Source organism: Neophocaena asiaeorientalis, unplaced genomic scaffold, assembly GCF_003031525.2.
Source record: "Neophocaena asiaeorientalis asiaeorientalis breed wild unplaced genomic scaffold, Neophocaena_asiaeorientalis_V1.1 scaffold223, whole genome shotgun sequence".
NCBI classification, from domain to species: Eukaryota; Metazoa; Chordata; class Mammalia; order Artiodactyla; family Phocoenidae; genus Neophocaena; species Neophocaena asiaeorientalis.
The window spans coordinates 1,911,115-1,925,852 of NW_020175045.1; the positions used below are offsets into that span (position 1 = coordinate 1,911,115).

The 14,738-nt window shown below is 46.2% G+C and overlaps 1 protein-coding gene across 4 annotated transcripts in view; it reads left to right on the forward strand.

The window, feature by feature from the left end:
• Window positions 1-606: 606 nt before the first annotated feature.
• The window catches only part of CARD11 (caspase recruitment domain family member 11), a 96,086-nt gene continuing 81,954 nt past the window's right edge, over window positions 607-14,738 (forward strand). For all 4 annotated transcript variants that reach the window (XR_003005724.1, XM_024763465.1, XM_024763469.1 and 1 more), the window contains exon 1: window positions 607-678. The gene's annotated coding sequence lies outside the window, so the exon portion shown is untranslated. The remainder of the gene's footprint in view (window positions 679-14,738) is intronic.

Sequence of the window (14,738 nt, forward strand, 5' to 3'; positions counted from 1 at the left end):
CCCACCGTCACCCCACCGTCACCCCACCATCACCCCACCATCACCCCACCGTCACCCCACCACCTTGTGATACTCCTGCACAACAGGTGGGGAAAAAATCTTCCCAAAGTAAATTTTTGTCTCCCTCAGGGGTTCATCTGTAGTACCCAAATGTCTGGAATTCAATTAATTCTCCGGTTGGGCAGTTGGGAGCGGTGGGTCTCCTCCCCTGAGCGCTGCTGGGCACAGCTCTGGCTAATTTCTGGAGCAGGCAGGCACCTGCCCTGCAGCCTGTGGGAATCCAGGGGAGATACCCAGATAGAGCTCTTTTTGTTACCTGATGAAAAAAGCATCCCTTCCCTCAATCTACAACTCTGCCCTCTTTCACCTTGAATGTTGTTAATGCCCCGTCTTTTCTGCCAAAATCCCAAAGAGAGTCTGTTTGCAGCTCCCTGTGTGCATTAACTTTTCCCAGAGACCCAGGGGAGCTGTCTGTCCTTACATTATTTGGTGTAAGCAAAGCTTTGGGGCATTTCTTATTGCCAGTGGTGTATTCTGAGTTGGTTTCTTTGCTCGGGCTCTTACTTATTGGCGAGTGCGTCTCATTTCCTTCTTCCCTCCTGCATGCAGCCTTTGCCGTGAACAGTGTTCGGCGCGGTGTGAAATGAGAAGCATTGAGAACTCTTCTAAGACATAAAGGTTTGATTTTGTTTTTCTTTTTTCGTTTTTAAGTGTTAGAAGAATAAAGGACTTGAGTTTCCTGTAGGATGGGAAACAGTGAATCAGATTTTTGTTTTGCTTAAAACCTGAAAATCTCAGGCAGCAGCTGAGAGTCTCTGGACAGAGCTGAGTGCTGTGTTTGGGGGTTTAGGGTGATGGCCCTTCCCCATGGGCCATTCTACGGGAGAGGCGGTGGCCACCCACGGAGACTGATTTGAGAGGGACCAGAAAGGCTACCTGAGTCACAGAGCTGCCCGAGACAGAGTGGGCACTGACACTTCCTGCCCTGCCTTTTCTGCTCCGTGAGGCGTTTCAGTGATTCAGTGCCTGGTGTTATCCACAGACTGATGGGTGCAATGAGCGTGAGCTCTCCCTCTCCCAGCAGGCGACCTTGGACAAGTCTCTGAAGTCATTGGTGAAATGGGGATAAGACAGCACTCCTTCCCACAGGAAGTTAGATGAGATACCACCTCCCAAGTGCCATGAGGCAGGCAAGACATCCAGGGAGGCACGGCTGGGACAGGTGTGCGCTCTGATACAGGTGTGCCATGCTCGTTAGCAGATGCCCTGGAGAAAGTTCAGAAGGGCCCCTGACAAACCTATAACCTAGCATGAGCCATTTGCTTACATCCCTTGCCTGATCCCCGTTTGTTAGCATCCATTACTACCATTATCCTTTTATTCATCCCTTAACGAGTACCCAGTGCCTGCCACTCCCGGGCACTCCGCTAGGTGCCAGGGATAAAAAGATGTAAGGGCGGGGTCCTCACCCCAATAAGCCTGTACTCAGGTGAGGAGACAGTCAGTTGCAAGATAAAGGAGGCACGCATTGAAGACGGGTGTGAGAGAGAGGGGCACCCGGGTCTGCCCAGGGAGACAGAGACCCCCAGGTCCGATAGAAGCTGAAATGAGACTTGGAAAATAACGAAGCTTTTGCCAGGCAGAGACATGGAAAGGGCCCTCTAAGTAGAGAAACCGCACGTGCCCAGCCATGGAGGTGTGATGAGTGTCAGTGTTGGCAAAAAGACGGGAAGATGTGGGGACGGGGGAGGAGGGGCCACCGAGAGCCCCCGGATGCCTTGCCGAGGGGGCAGGTGCTGTCCTGTGGGCAAGCACCAGATACTGGTGCGACTGAGCCGTGACTGGGCGCCAGGATGGATGTGCCGGTTTGAAAGATCACACACAGCGGTGCGGAGAACAGATGGGAGACTGGGGGCAAGAGGCACGGAGGGCCCCCTCTGATGGGACGTGGGCCAGGATGAGCTGTGTCTTTAAGTAAACTTCGTATGGACGCATAACATTCATGCAGGAGGCGTGCACACATCCTACGTGTGCAGCACGACGGATTTTCGCAAAGTGAACACACGGTGTCCCCAGCACCCAGATCGTGAAACAGAATGGGACCAGCTGAAAAATAATATTTTAACGAAAAACAAGAATGGCTTTTCATAGCGTAGTAATTTTTAGTATAAGTCTGTCCCAAATACTGCACGGGACATTCACGTTCTTCAAAATGCTTGGTTATTCAAGATGCAAATCTGACTGAGCGCCCTGTATTTGATCTGATGACCCTGGATGCATCGTGAACGTTGCAGGTGGCAGTAGTTCTTTCATGTTTATATTGCCAGCGAGAGCCTGTTTTATGACGGTTGCACATTTTATCGAGACTACCACCGATGGATAACCGAGCTGTTTCCAATTTGAGGACATTATGAACGAGGCCGCTCTGAGCACTCTACACTTACCTTTTGGAGACACGGGCTTGTATTTCCACCCAAGAGTGGATTTGCTGGATCTTAGTGTATGTTTATATTCAGCTCTAATAGATAGCACCAAATAGTTTTCCAAGAACGTTGTTGCAAACTACACCCCATCAGCAGTGGAAGAGCATTCCAGTTGCTCCACAGCTTTTCTCACACAGCGTTGTCTGTCTCTTCATTTAGCTATTCCGGTGGGTGTGCAGTCAAAACAAAGCATCATGCAGTTTTAATTTGCGTTTCACTTGTGGCTGAGCCGAGTGCCTCTTCATGTACTGATCGGCCATTTTGGCCGTCCTCCTCTGTGAATGTCTGTTAGAGTTCTGCCCACTTTTCTCTTGTCGTGTCTTTTTCTTATTCAGTTGGAGTAGTTCTTCATATATGAGGAGTCCTTTGTCAGATAAATGTATTGCAGATATCTTCCTTCAGTTTATAGCTTGCCCTTTCGCTCTCTTATTAGAGTCTGCTGAATAACGGAAGTTTTAAATTTTAATGTAGTCCAGCTCGTGTGGGTTTTTCCATCATGGTTCACTCTTTTTTGAGTCCTGTTTAAGAAAGATATGCCTTATTAGTTTATCCAGTTTCATTACTTTTTTTTTTTTTTTTTTTTTTGGGACTCTCAACTACTGCGCCACCAGGGAAGACACCATTACATTTTTTAATGTGGCTACTTAAAAATTAAAATTATATGTGTGGTTCAAAAAAACAAAAAAGAAAGAAAGATATGCCTACCCCAAAGTGTATGTTTCCTCCTCAAAGATTTATTGTTTCATCTTTCGCATTTAGATCTATAATCCATCTAGAATGGATTTTTCCTTTAATAAAGGATAACGTACGTACAATAAAACACACCCATTTTAAGTACACCGTCCAGTGAATTTTGATAAGAGTATACACACATGTAACCACAACCACAGGCAAGATGTAAAAGATGTCCATCACCCCATAAAGTTGCTTTATGTCCTTCTGCTTCTCAGAGTGTGGTCCATGGACCAGCAGCATCGGCCTCACCTGAGAGCTGGTTAGAAATGCAGACTCTCGGGCCCCACCCCAGGCCAGCTGAATTAGACTGCATTTTAACAAAATTCCTAGGTACTTTGTATGCACTTTAAAGTTTAGAGACAATCTGAGTTCCTTTGAAGAAAGGTGACAAGCAAAAAAAATGCTTTTTCCATTGTTATTAATGACATCGCCTGAAGCAAGGCAAGGTAAATGATAGATTATTGAGTTTGGGGAAAAAATGAAAGACAAAGTTGGAAAGAAATTTTGAAGTCATTACAGGAGCACCCTCTATTCCCTGGACCACTTCCTCTCCTGGAGACCTGGCCCCGCTGATGTCCTGCAAAGCTGAAGGACAGGATTTGCCGTTGGGGAGGCTTGGGCTCCTGGGGCAGTGCTTCCTGGTCTGTGCCCTGGACCAGCATGGAGAAAGCCATCCTAATGACCAAGTCCAGAAAGACCATAATTTTTGGTTTGTTTTTTTTTTTTTTAGTTTAATTTTTATCTTTACGTAATATATGTACTGCTTTAAAATATCAAATACTTCCACGTGGCTCATAATAAAAAATAACAGTTCTCCAGCCCACCCCTCCCACTCCTCTGACATTTTAATCACCTACTTTTTGGATGACCCCTTATCCCTCACACCAGAGTCCGGTTTTCCAGTGAGTAAACGTTCCTTCTGCCAGAGCTGGGGAGAGAATCTGGGGCGTCAACTGCCCCCTTTTACATATCTTCAGCCAATCCTCCTGGTGTTAAGCCCACCCTGGTTGTCCACCTTCTGTGGTCCAAGGTACCTCTATTTTCTGGGCTTTTCTGGGATTCTGCAGAGCAAATTGTCTTTTGTTCCTTCCAGCTCTTCTACCATTAAGCGCTTAGGTTTTCTCCTTCTCTACTCACATTAGACATTTTTACATTATAAATTAAATTTCTTTTTTAAAAAATCAAACAAAAGAATATATACATATATTATAAAGAATACTAACAAAAAGCCTTCATATTTCAGTCTGTGGAAATTATTTTTGTGAGTGGTTTGAAGTCCAATTAAATGTGTTAATAAATTAAATTTATTTCCACAAGGGCTATCCCAGCCCCATCCCTTCCCCTCTGACCTGCGGTGGTGAGTTTCTCATGCATTGTATCCCTGGCTCTAAATCTGAGCTCACAATTCTTTTCCTTAGATCTATTTGTCTTTTGCCAAAAAAAATACCAGGCTGTCTTTTTCCCCCTTTGTTTTCTGCCTTCTCAGGTTTTAAATGAGCATTTCATGTTCCCATTTTACCTCTCCCAGCATATCAATTGTACTTCTTGTTAAGTTGTTGTTAGTGGCTGCCCTGTAGTTAAGAAAATACATTTTTAACTAATCCACGTCCCCCTTGAAATGACACTGGATGGTTTCACATGTAGAGCAGGCGCCTTATAACCCAGTGTTCGCAGTTCCTCCCTCCCGACCCTCTGAGATTGTTATCCATTATTTCACTCACCATCCACTATCAGTTACGTGATACGTTGTTACTGTGATTACTTTAAAAAACAGTAATCTTGGGCTTCCCTGGTGGCGCAGTGGTTGAGAGTCCGCCCGCCGATGCAGGGGACACGGGTTCGTGCCCGGGTCCGGGAAGATCCCACACGCCGCGGAGCGGCTGGGCCCGTGAGCCATGGCCGCTGAGCCTGCGCGTCCGGAGCCTGTGCTCCGCAACGGGAGAGGCTGCAACAGTGAGACGCCCACGTGCCGCAAAAAAAAAAAACAAAAAACAGTAATCTTGTAGATCAATTAAGAATAAGGAAATCCCTGGCGGTCCAGTGGTTAGGACTCGATGCTTTCACTGCCATGGCCAGGGTTCCATCCCTGGTCAGGGAACTAAGATCCCGCAAGCCAATGGGCAGGGCCAAAAAAAGAAAAGAAAAGATCTTATTTGACTTTTATTTATTCCTGCACCAATGCCCTTCCTTTCTTTATGTTTTGGGGTTTTTTTTTAATGTTGTTTTTCTTCTGCCCGCAGATCCTCTTTTAACATGTCTTGCAGGGCAAGCCTGTTGGCCATAAATTTCTTCCATTTTTGTTTATCTGAGAAAGTCTTCATTTCTCCTTCACGTTTGAGGACGATTTCGCTGGAAATTGACTTCTGAGCTGGTAGCCTTTTCTCTCTTAACACTTGCAGTATCTCACTCCACTCCCTTCTTGCTTGCGTTGTTTCTGATAAGGGGTCCACTGTGATCCTTTTCCTTCTCTCTTCATAGGAAAGGTGTTTTTCCCCTCTCTGGCTTCTTTCAGAATTTTCTGTTCATCTTTGCATTTCTGCAATTTGGATCTAATGTGCCCAGGTGTGTTTTTCTTGTTATTTACCCTGCTGGGTATTCTCTGAACTTCCTGCATCTGTGTGGTTTGGTTACAGATCCAGTATTAATTCAACTATTAGTAGTGTTCTTGGCCATTAGTAATTCAGCTGTTTGTTTTGCTTTCTCTCTTTTGCTTCTCCCTCTGCTCATCACATTAGACTACACTTATGACATCATCCAATAACTCTTGCTTATTCTGCCCTGTTTTCTTTTCATTCTGTTTTCTCTTTACATTTCAGTTTGCAAGTTGTATTGACCTATAGTCAAGCTCACTGATTTTTTTCCTTGGCCACATCCAGTCTACCGACGAGCCTGTCAAAGACACTTTATTTCTGACACTGTGTTTTTGATTCTCCCTAAGAGCTTCCTTCTCTCTGCTTACGTTCCCCTTCTGCATGGTGTCCAGTTTTTCCATTAGCGCCCTCAACCTATTAATCACAGTTATTTGAAATTCTCTGTCTAGAGTAATTCCAGTATTTGTGTCATATCTGAGTCTGGTTCTGATCATTGCTTTGTTACTTCAAAATGTACTTTTTCTTGGCTGTCACTTGAAAATGTTATTTTCTCTTGCCTTTTGGCATACCTTGTGCTTTCTTATTGAGAGACATACATGCTGTGTTGGGTAATAGGAACTGAGGCAAAGAGGGCGTTAGGGCTTTAAGTGTGAGGGTATCTGTTAATCAGGCCAGGCTTTGGGCTCCGTTCGGTATTTTTTGCAGCTGTAGGTGCCAGAAGCTTCAGCTCCTCGAGTACCCCTGCTTGTGTCTCCCTTCTTGACCCTGGGCGTCCCCCTGTTCTCCTCCTTAAAGAGAGTCTGGTTTTTTCAGCTCTTGTGGCTGTAACCACCGTGGTACTGGAGCCCCGTTGCTGTGGGGGGAGGGGAATGGTCTATAATCTACGACGAAATTTCAGTCCTTTCGTGGGCTGTGTTTCGGGGCTGAGGCATTCACGAGGGCTTCTCCGGTGACGTAGTTTTCCCCTCTGCCCCTGCCCCCCACTCCCTCCCCAGGCGCAGCATTCCCAGCCTGTCTCCTCGAAGCCTGGTCCTGTTGACTATGGTCTCTCCTCCCACTTTGGTGAGACAGGAAGGCTGGAGGGGTCCGGAGAATGGAGGAACTTCTTCACCTGGGTGGGATAAGGCTTCTGAATTGCATCTGGCCAAGTCCTCTCCCCTGGAGAAAAGGCCTTTGTTCTGACTAAGGCTCTGGGTCTACTTCACAGTGGTTTGTCTTCCCCTCCCTCTGCCAGAGACACCAGGGGGTCTTTCTGCGATCCTCGCCATGAAAACCTGGAGGGATCCCTGGGGGTAAACCCAAAAGAGTGTGGTGGCCCCCTAAGCCTGTGTCCCCTCCAGCTTTTCACTTTCACGCTGGTCCTCACTCAGCCTCCAGCAATTCATCAAAATCACCATTTAAGTGTTCCTTCCTGTTTATGGCTCCAGCAAATTCTTCTCCCTATAAGTAGATCTCATTTGCTGTATCCCTCTAGATGTCCCCATCTCTCGGGCTTTCAGGGTGCCATTTGTCCTGTGGCCTTAGTTCTCTGGTGGGTCCAAGAAAAGTGTTGGTTTTCAGTTTGTCCAGCTTTTTCTTGCAAGGATGGCAATGATAACTTTCAAGCTGTTTACATGTTGTAGCTGAAACCAGAGGTCAATACCAAGCTGTCTTCATTACTGTAAGATATTAGTTAGGGTCAGCTACACTGCGTAACAAATAGACCCCCCCAAGTATCAAGGTCTTAAAGAGCAAGAGGTATGTATTTTTTTTCTTATGTAAAATCAGGGTGGCTTTCAGGTCAGCAGGATAGCTCTCCTCCATGCAGTGCTTCAGGCACCCAGGCTCTTTCCATCACGTGCCCCACCATGCCTAGGCTACAGTGCTGTTTGCATCCAGGCAGCAGGGCAGAAAGGTGCAGAAAGGTGCACATACGGGAGGTTTAGTATGGACCTGGCCCAGAAGCAAAGCACAGCACTTTTGTTCACATTGCATTGAGAAGAATTCAGTCCATGCACCCAGAGAAAAAGAGAATGGAATTTCAGGAACAGCTACCGTCCTCGCCACTTACTGCTTTACATTAGCTCTACCAGTCTACTGACCGTGTTCTTTGTCAGATGTGTCTTGACTCTTTTGGTCCTTTGCTTCTACTTATGTACTTGAGATCCAGCTTCTCGTGTTCTATTAAACACTCTGTTGGGATTCCAATTGTATTAAATTTGTAGATCAATTTAGGGGGGACTAGCATCTTTATGATAATAAGTTTTTTCATCTGCAAACTTGGTTTGTCTTCCCATTTTTAAAGATCCTCTATAATGTCTTCCAGTAAAGCTTTAAAGCTATAAAGGTCTTGCTTAGTTTTTGTTCAACTTATTCCTAATATCTTTTGGTTTTTACTGCTATTATAAAGAATATGAAACTTTAAAACTTTTAAAAGTCTAAAACTTTGCATTTATGTTGTTACTAATGTAGAGAAACACAGTTGATCTCTTTTATATTTAACCTTGGATTCATAACTATACTAAACTCTTTTTAACATTCTGATAGCTAATCTCTAGACTTTTTTTCATTTTTCTGTGTAGATAATATCATTGGTGAATTATGACAGTGTTTTCTTTTTTACCATTTCTTAGACCCTTTGTTTCCTTTTCTTTTCTTCGTTTATTTTTTTTACTGTGCTGGTTGGCATCCCCAGTAAAGCATTGAATAATAGCGGTAATCGTGAGCATCTATGCTTTGGCCTCAATCTTGAAGGAGAAGCTTTCAGAGCTTCACCTTTAACTATTGTGTTTGCTAGAGGATTTTTGTGGATATATTTAATTAGGTAGTAACGTTTATTTCCTTTCCATTCGTAGTTCACCAATATATTTTATCAGGAATGCATGTCAAATTTTATCAAGTACTTTTTCTACACTTTTGTGTTTTTTTTTTACTGAAACAGCTGCATAGGCACACCTTGGAGATACTGCAGGTTCGCAGGTTCGCTTCCAGACCACCTCAGTAAAGCAAGTCATATGAGTTTTTTCGTTTCCCAGTGCATATAAAAGTAAATCCTTGTTGCTTATCTATTTTTGGTTAGTAGTTTGTATCTGTTAATCCCATACTCCTAATTTGTCCCTGCCCTCCTTCCTCTCCCCTCTGGTAAACTGTACGTTTGTTTTCTATGTCTGTGAGTTTGTTTCTGTTTTGTGTGTAGATTCATTTGTGTTATTTTTTAGATTTCACATATAAGTGATATCATATAGTATTTGTCTTTCTCTGTCTGACTTACTTCACTAAGTATAATATTCTCTACGTTCATCCATGTTGCTGCAAATGGCAATATTTCATTTTTTTAGTGGCCGAGTAATATTTCCATATCTGTTTTTTTGTTGACTAATTCTCACCTCAGGTGTATCTATTCTACTGTTTAACCATCCTTTGAGGGCTTTAAAAACCACACGACTAAGGACAATTTCAAACATACAAAATAGAGAGATTCAAATAAGGAACCCCCTCCTTTTTCCCATTGTCCAAGTTCAGTAATTATCCACACGTGGCCCTTCTTCCTGTATATCTCTTTTTTTTTTAATATTTATTTATTTATTTGGTCGCACCAGGTCTTAGTTGTGGCAGGCGGGCTCCTTAGTTGCAGCTCCAGGGCTCCTTGGTTGTGGCATGCAAACTCTTGCAGCATGCCTGAGGGATCTAGTTCCCCAACCAGGGACCGAACCCAGGCCTGCTACATTGGGAGCGCGGAGTCTTATCCAGTGCGCCACCAGGGAAGTCCCTTCCTGTATATCTTTATACCCCACCACTTCTCCCCTCGCAGGATTGCTTTAAAGCAAATCCCAAATTCCACGTCATTTCATCTCTAACCATTTTAGTCATAAAGTTTTTAATTTCAATGATGATAGTTTTTCATTTCTAATTCTGTTTGGTTCTTTTAGAGGTCTGCCTGTTTATTTTGAGTGGTTATTTACTTTTTATATTTTGGTTCTCTTTTTTATTTATTTAAACATACTAAATATCATAATTCTGTATTTGATCAACTTCTGATATCTGAATTCCTTGTGTATCTGATGCTGCATTTGCTGTCCTGCTAACTATTGGTTATTGGGCTTTGTTTCATTTTATGATTTCTTTAAAATTGTGAGCTCGTGTTCTTTGAAACTTTATCTCCAGGAAAATTTTGAAGTCCGATTGAGGGTTTGCTCCCCCCGAAGACGGTGTGGGTTTGTTCTGCCGATGACTGGGTGTAGTATGAAGGGATCACTGTTTGTTTAATGTGACCGCTTTATTGAAATATAACATACATACAAAAAAATACAAATCATTAGCGAACAGCTTTTGTGACCAAGAAACAGAAGGTGATCAGAACTACAGAATTCCCTCCTACTCTTTCCAGTTACTTCTTCCCCTCAAAGGTCACCACTGTCCTGAGCATAGTTTTGCCAGTTTTCGTGTAAATACAGTCATCCAGTCTGTGCTCTTTTTTCGTACCTGGCCTCTTTCGCTTAGCATGTGTCCGTGAGGATCATCCGGGTTGATGCGCGAGCGACAGGGTTCATTTTGCTTTGTCGTATCATATTCCATTCTGGGGCTCTCTTCTGTGGCTGGTGAGCACGTGAGCCGTTCCCACTTGTGGGATGATGACGGTGCTTCTGCAGATTTCTTGTGCACGTGTTGTGGGAACATACCACGACTTCCTTTCAGATTCGTAAGTAGGAATGGAACTAAGGGCGTCCACAGGATACTTCTGCTTTAATACTCACAGTTTTCCAAAATGGTCGTACTAACTTATATTTCCTCCAGCAGCACAAGAGTATGGGGTGATTTAGGGTTTTTTTGTTGTTTTTTTTTTCGCGGTACGCGGGCTTCTCACTGCTGTGGCCTCTCCCGTTGCAGAGCGCAGGCTCAGCGGCCATGGCTAACGGGCCCAGCCGCTCCGCGGCATGTGGGATCCTCCCGGACTGGGGCACGAACCCACGTCCCCTGCATCGGCAGGCGGACTCTCAACCACTGCGCCACCAGGGAAGCCCAGGGTGATTTAAATTAAATCCTCAGTTTGGTGCTTTTTGGCCCATGACGTCGAGTGAATTTAAGGTCCTCAAGCCACATGAAAGCGGTGGAGAGGAGACTTTCCCCTCCACTCAGCTAAGGCTGAGACAGATGGGTTTCCTCGCTGTCTCCCCGTCTGTGGGTTGTGTAACTCATCGCTTCTCTAGGAATGCAGCCCTTGAGGGGCCCCGTGCTGTAGGCCAGGGTCTCTGGTCTGACTCCCCATTGCAGTCTGGCCCCGATCGGTTCACCTGGGCTTAGGAGAGGCCTTCGGGGCAGCCTGAGCACCTGTTCCCTCCCTGACTTCTCTGGACTTCTGCAGCCAATTCACTTTCGGCCCCTGAGGACTTCTCTTCGTGTCTTGCCCGGTCAGTTATGCACTTTAATAAATATTTTAAAGTATTTTATCTGGCATTTTAGATATATTATGGTGGAAGTGCTTTTAGACCACATAATCTTCCCCCAAATAGTGGTCCCTTGCTGCTTTCCGTTTTCCAAAATTTTGCTGACATCTCTCATCTGCGGCGGTCTTCTCCATTCTCTATGACCATTTGAACATACACACCCACACCCACACACACCTTCCTTTACTGTTGAACTGGTGCATTTTCAGGAGAGAGCAGAGAGGAATGTGTATACATTTAACTGGAAATTCAGCCAAAAGCATTTTTCTTTTTTTTTTTTGGCCGTGCCGCGTAACCTGCAAGATCTTAGTTCCCCGACCAGGGATGGAACCCGCTCCCTCTGCAGTAGAAGCGTGGAGTCTTACCCGCTGGACACCAGGGAAGTCCTAAAAGCATTTTAAGTAATGTTTTTCTCTGCATTTACTGGTAACTCTTCTCTGGTGCTCCTTTCTCTTCTCAAAAGCGTGGTCATTAGATCAGCAGCTCTGATGTCTCTTGGATTCTCGTTAGAAATCCAGGCTCCTAGACCCCACCCCAGACTTTCTGAATCATTTCAAGAGCCCCAGGTGAGGGACTTCCCTGGCGGTCCGGTGGTTAAGACCCCGCGCTTCCAATGCAGGGGGCGCAGGTTCGATCCCTGGTCGGGGAACTAAGGTCCTGCATGCTGCGTGGCGCGGTCAAAAAGAAAAAAATGAAAGAAAGAAAACAATAACTGGGAAGGCAAATTTAAAAAAAACTATTATATATAGAATGGATAAACAACAGGTCCTACTGTATAGTAGAGGGAACTATATTCAATTTCCTGGGATAAACCATGATGGAAAAGAATATGAAAAAGAATGTATATGTATAACTGAAGCACTTTGCTGTACAGTAGAAATTAACACAACATTGCACGTCAACTATACTTCAATAAAATAAATTTTTTTTAAAAAGAGCCCCAGGGGCTTCCCTGGTGGCGCAGTGGTTGGGAGTCCGCCTGCAAAAAAAAAAAAAAAAAGAGCCCCAGGTGATTCCTCTGTGCAGTGAACTTTGAGAGGCACTGGTTGGCACCGAGGGTCTCACCTGGGCCCCTCCCCCTTCCCGCACCTCCTCCCATCCTGGCTCCCTGCCCCGCTCCGCCTTGGGTCCCTGAGAAAGCCGGGAGCTTCGGTGCAGACGTTCTCCACCTGGAAGTTAGGAGCAGCTTCCCGAGCTGACCTCGCCTGGGCAACACCAGGGCTAATCACATCCTTATTTGGGGCTGGGCTCTGAACTCAGTACTGTAAAACCTTCACGGGAGATACCAAGGGATACCCAGGAGAGGCAGAGATGGTGAGAAACAGCCCTTGACATTAAGACATTCTCGGCCTGGATCTGGGAGAACATTCTGGAGAATGAGAAACAGCCCCGAGGGCAAAGAGTAGATTCCTGCGCATTGAATGTAGATCACAGGTTGCTACACTAGCACTTCATCGCTTTGGAGTCAGACGCCTGGGCTTGTCCTAAAAGCCCCAGAACTTTGTTTTCCTGGGATCTTGGATTCAGTTGAAGCTCCCAGCGTTTTGCTGGCCAAACTCAGGCCTCAGGTGATAATGTCATCCCACTGGACTCCATCCCTTGATCCAGGAGCCGCAGGGGGACCCAGGACGGCTGGGAAGAAACACGAGACAAGGTGCCGTCGAACTCCATTCGCTCAGGATCTTTCTCCCCAGACGCTCTGGCCTTGCCCTCAGTGGCCTTGTTTGATCTCAAAGGTGGAGGGGCCCACCCTTCCAGAGGTCTCAGGTGACGTGAGTTGGGTCACCCCGGCCCCTCAGGTAAAACAAGACTCTGGCCGCCTGACATTCCATATCCTTCTAACGCCGCATCCCAGTTTTACCTGTTTCTAAGAACCAGGCCTTAACGTGCCCTAACGTTACTAAGTGGAAGACGGGCACTCTCAGAGTTCCGTTCTCCAGGACCATTGCTTTCTCATCTGCCAGGTGGATGAGTCACCTCAAGTTCCACCGAGATTCTGTGAGTTTTGACTAATGGTGCTATGAGAGTGGTTTGAGATTCCTGGATGCAGCCTGCCGGTGAGTCAGTGCCTAATGTTGGTATTTTAAGTAAGAGAGTCTTGATGCCCTTAATTACTTCCCTGGGCGGGCTCTAGAATCAGAGTGGGGAACCTGCTGCCCACGCAGAGTCACCTGACTCAGCCAGGTGAGGAGGGAGCTGGCCTAGGAGCCACTCCATGCCGAAGGCCCCTGAGCCGGGGGAGTGCTATGGGCTGAATTGTGTCCCCTCCCCAAATTCATGTTAAAGTTCTAACGGTGAGCACCTCTGACTGTAGGTGGAGATGGATCTTTACAGAGGTGATTAATGTAAAATGAGGTCACTAGGGTGGGTCCTAATCCAATAGGACTGGTGTCCCTATAAAAAGAGGAGGTCAGGACACAAGACACCCTCCCTGGGCGCCAGAAATCATGGTGCAACGTTAAGTACCGCAGCTGGCCGCAGTGCAGCTCCTGGGCTCAGTGGAGACCTTTCTCACATATCTACAGCCCTCGGGTCCCCAGAGCAGAGCGGGAGGGTTGGCTGCAGGAGAAGCATTTAAGGTTCATGCCGTCCCCTCACCCCCCGCTGCCATTCCCGGTATTATGGAGCACCTCGGTGGGCATCGGGCTGAGCTAGTTTGTTTTAAATCGGCTCGCCCGACCCTCTGTGGGAGCTTCTGGGAGTTCACTTTAAAGTCAGAGAGAGAAGAAGCGGGAGCTGCCTAATTCCCTGGTTCAGTCACACGCGAAATCTAGTTTGGTATCGTCCCCAAGTGACACGTCTCTTTCATGACACTTGGAAGCAGATGACAGCTCTTGGTGCCCTGCCTCTCTGCACGGAGGGGTCAGGACAAAAGAGTTACGAGGCCCACCGCCCTCCCTTCCGGCCTGTCTGCCTCTTACCGCAGACTTCCCATTATCCACTCAGAGGCAAAGGGGCACTGGCGACACATGCCCGAGGCCACCTCTGCTAGAGGGCCCTCAAACCACCAGTCAGGTCAGCTTTCTAGACTCAGTGTATGCACTCAGCCCAGCTAGTCACCCAGACGCAGGCCCCACCTGCAGCGCCACCCCAGGGTGCTCCCTGCCTGTACCACCTGCTCTGCCGTCAGCCAGTACAGAGCCCACCTGTCGTGTGTCTCACTTAAGCCCCGTGAAACCTGTTCTGGCCTTTCCTCAGCACTGCTGCCTACCTCCTGAATTTCCATTGCATTTTGTGATTAAAAAAGAAAGCACAGTGGGAACGTAAAATGGTGCAGGCCCTGTGAAAAAGTCCCGCAGTTGGTTAAACACAGAATTACGACGTGACCCAGCAATTCCACTCCTAGGTAGGTACCCAGAAGAAGCAAAAACAGGTTTTCAAACAAATCCTGCACACGGATGTTCATGGCAACACTGTTCACAAAATAGTGGAGAAACCAAAAGGTGGAAATAACCCAAATACACATTAGCAGATCAATGGATAAACAAAGCGCGGTAATGTTATTC